The following is a 4,381-nucleotide window of genomic DNA, read 5'->3' as shown; positions in this document are numbered from 1 at the left end:
CCATAATTTTCTTATCAAGTCAACAATTGATTGATATCTGGATTGTTCCCAGGCCTCAGCTATTGTGAATTGTGCTACAGTGAACATGGGGTTATAGATAACTCTTGCATATGCTAATTTCTTTTGGTTTGGGTAAATTCCAAGGAGAGGGATGGCTGGATCATATGGTAGGTCTATAATCAGATTTGTAAGATATCACCATACGGTCTTTCACAGTGGCTTGCACCAGTTTACATTCACACCAACAGTGGAGCAGGGTAACTTTTTTCCACATCCTCATCAGTTTTGTCATTTGTTGATTTTTTTTTTTTTTTTGGACAGGCAGAGTTAGGCAGTGAGAGAGAAAGACAGAGAGAAAGGTCTTCCTTCCATTGGTTCACCCCCCAAATGGTCACTACAGCTGGTGCATTGCAGCCAGCACGCTGTGACAATCCAAAGCCAGGAACCAGGTGCTTCCTCCTGGTCTCCCATGTGGGTGCTATTCTTTCTTCCCTAGTTCTGACCCTTAAAACTGTTCCAAATTATGGGATTTGATTCAATGCACCAGGTCTTAAATTTAAGGTTTTATTTCTGACTTTTGAACAACCAAAGAGACAGATTTTGTGTTATTTTAAAGTAATCTATTATGTTCTCTTAATGCCTCTTAAGTTCCAATTGTTTAAAACAACTGAGTTTTAAAGAAGTTATGATTTGATCAAATCTGGTCTATACTTTGTCATGATGTTAAGGGATCTTATTTCAACTAGATATTTTAAGCTTTCTTGTCATCTTTTACAGGCATTCAAAAAAATCAAAGTTCCAAAGAATTTGGACTTTGATATTTCCAGTTGGGTTCCTGAAAATGTCAAAGGATATATGTCTCTCATCTTGGAGAGACACCAGGTAATCAATCAGGCTATTTGGGTTATATTACAGGTACTGTTAAAATGTGAAGTTGTGCTAAATTTAAGTTTTGATAATATAAAATGCCACTGATACAAATGTCTGAAAGTTAAAAAGTCTAATGATCTTGTGTTACTAGACAATCTTGTGTTACTCTTAATGAGAAAGGCCCAGAGGCCTAAAAGAATTAAATGTTTTGTAAAATCCTACAGTTGCTTTTGAAACTACTGTGTGAAGTAAGCAAATGCCTCTTGTTTGTTAATGAGTTTATCATTTTAAACATAGCTATTTAAAGTCTTTTCTCATTCACAGTTTTGTATATCAGATTTGCTGCTCTAAACTAAAACATTGTTGGTTCTATGTTTAGCTGCCCTCCTATAGGTTCTGATGGACTTTTTCCAGCCACTTCTATTGAATTCAGTAGTTTTGAATTGTTCTGTAAACAGATGAAGTCCATAATGCACTACAGGTTCCAACTGGAAGAAAGTATGGTTAATGAAGTTTACCAAGAACAGAAAGTAATTTTAATTGGTTGGTAATAAAAAAAACAGCTAAAGATTTTAGGAAACTATTACTAAAACTGCTTTATTGTTCTATGTTGTATGTTGTGTTATGTGTGTATTCATATTGTATGTCTACATGGGAAAATTTATTTTGAGCTCTGTCTTAATTGGTTTATCAAGGAAAGATTGTTCATAAATTTAATAGCTAAAATTAATTGAAGATACATTTGATTCATGTGACCTGAATCTCTTTGTCAGATGTTTTAAATTTGTTGATAGAAAGAAACTAAAAAATGTTTTATGTTTCTGTTTGCTGTTTAAGCAAGCCACATCATGTTAGATATTTAAGATATATTTAAATACATGTATTCTTAAAATTTATAGAAGGCATTGGACCTACAGTAAATATTTTATAAGCTATTATTTAATGGTTAAAACCACTTGCTAAGATTCCATTTGACATTGTCAGTGGGCATTCTGGCAAGCCTGACTTGCTCCCACATTTCTCTAGATGGGACACTGACTCTGTCCTGAGGGATTCCTCAAGATGTAGTTTGATTTTTAGATCTTATGAAAGAAGTGATTAACATATTCTGTGTAACAGCATAGCCAAAATGAGAGCTTAAATCATAATTTCACAGCTGGACTTACTTCACCATTGGATCCCAAATCCCCTTGGGCTAGATGGTGAAAGTGGCATCTTAAGTTTTAACATATTTATATATATGATTAAGTTTAAAAGTGACTGTATTTGATTGCATTAAGTTTTAAGTTGGTCATACAGGAGGCACTAATTGTTAAAGTGATCATATCAATAGAATTAATAGAATTAAAGAGGAGTAAATGCTTCAACATGGGAAGCAGTCCATACAGCAGACTCATAGAATGGCAGTTGCTCTAAGTAACGCTCAATGACCTCAGAGTCATCCCTAAAGGCATTCTGGTCTGGCTAAAAAGCCCACAAGAGCATTTCAGGCATGGAAAGTCAGGACACTTGTGCAAAAAGGTGTGCCTACATGGAGAGCCTCCCTGGGTGAGACTCCTGTGGAAAGAAGTGGTCATCAAAGAAGGATGTACTCTCTTCAAAGAAGAACTTTCACTTTGCTTATGGCCTTCCCTAAATATTGATGGAGTTTGTGGATTCAGAAGGCTTCCATAGCCTAGACAGCTCATGTCAAGAGCCTTGGGTGATCACTGACATCACACAAAAGAGTGTGAATTGTTAAATTAACCATAGGAATCACTGTGCACTAACTTCCCATGCAGGACCTTAAGTCTATGCTTAAAAAACAGAGGGGAAGAGCCAGCACCGTGGCTTACTAGGCTAATCCTCTGCCTTGCGGCCCCGGCACACCAGGTTCTAATCCTGGTCAGGGAGCTGGATTCTGTCCCGGTTGCCCCTCTTCCAGACCAGCTCTCTGCTGTGGCCCAGGAGTGCAGTGGAGGATGGCCCAAGTGCTTGGGCCCTGCACCCCATGGGAGACCAGGAGAAGTGTCTGGCTCCTGCCTTCGGATCAGCGTGGTGTGCCGGCCGCAGCGCACCAACCGTGGCAGCCATTGGAGGGTGAACCAACGGCAAAAGGAAGACCTTTCTCTCTGTCTCTCTCTCTCTCTGTCCACTCTGCCTGTCAAAAAAAAAAAAAAAAAGAGGGGAGAGTATGATACCTACCCCCACTATGAGTGTATTCACTTTGCTCCTTTCACCATAAAGTTCTTACAGGTCTCACCCCCTAGAGAGCCACCAACAGTGAAACACTGGAGATCTCTCAGAGGTACAACCCAATTGCCTCTGGTTTGATGGAGGGACCCACCACCCAACAATGGAAGGGGTCTGATCCCCTTATGATGATGGGCAAAGGTTTTTCTTGTGTTTTCCAGAGATCACTCTGCAGCCTGTGGGGATAGCAGCCTGAAATGCCAAACCCTGGGCCCAGTCTCTGAAAGCTGACCCTCTACAAACCAACTTCAGCACCTTTCCCTGAACAAGCCATTCATAGAAAGATCCTCTTCAGATCAGCTACAGCTTTAATGGAAGGGACCTTACCAGGTTCTACTGAACATAACTACCTCAGTAAAATTAGGATTAAATGTCTACCTCTCAAGTTCTCACAGGTGTATTCAAAAGAATGCCTGATTATTCCTGTAAGCCAGATATCTTAAGCAAAAAGAAAAGTAAAGCCTTTGCTTTCCTCACATCAAGAGTGCTGTGCCTGAAGGCAGGCATGGTGTACCTGCCTCTTTTGATTCTCTCTGTTATTAACAATAAAACTCCTAATGTGTTCTTCTATTATAATTCTGTATACTCAAGCTAAATGGGTTTAAAATGTATCACCACCCACTATCTGGGAGTCTGTAGGATGTGGTCTTTTCATCTTAAAAGGACACTCCATTTACATGTTCCAGTTTTGTTCGTACTAATTAACAAACTTATATGTTTCAGAACTCAACAACTTTTGGGAGTCACTGACCATGCAGGGGACACAGACATTGGTGGTGACCAAGATTGCTCCAGCTCACAAAGAAAATTTGTTAGATGAGGTAGACATAGCCTTCCAGATCCAGGACAGGCAGAGCCTGCACTAAATCCCTCATAAACAGGAAGCAGCTACAGAAGATGTGATGATTCTACACCCTTCAACATCCCTAGGATTAAGGGAATGGAGTCTCTGAAAGGGGATGATGCAGGCAGTCATACATCATTAGACTTGAAGGCTGGAAGGCTATGCCTATATCACACTGTCCCCAGCCCCCGTGTGATCTCATGCCCCTGCTTTCCCATACCTGTGCATCGCCTGCCAATTACAAAGGCCTGAAACATGGTGGGCCTGGCCTTTTTCCCTTTGCCCTTCTTTTCCTCCCTGCCCTTAATCCCCGTGCTAGGCATTCTTCAATTTAATTTAAAGCTTATTGTGGGCTGCGGCTTGTTGCTGTGCCATGCTAAGCAGAGTCATACTTGCCCTAAAACAAAGAGGGGAGATGTGGGTGATCCTGTGAGA

Source organism: Oryctolagus cuniculus, chromosome 15 (genome assembly GCF_051225735.1).
Source record: "Oryctolagus cuniculus isolate XC-2025 breed Fujian yellow rabbit chromosome 15, ASM5122573v1, whole genome shotgun sequence".
Classification (NCBI taxonomy): domain Eukaryota; kingdom Metazoa; phylum Chordata; class Mammalia; order Lagomorpha; family Leporidae; genus Oryctolagus; species Oryctolagus cuniculus.
The sequence above is the reverse complement of the archived record's forward strand: the minus strand, read 5'-3'. Positions refer to the sequence as shown.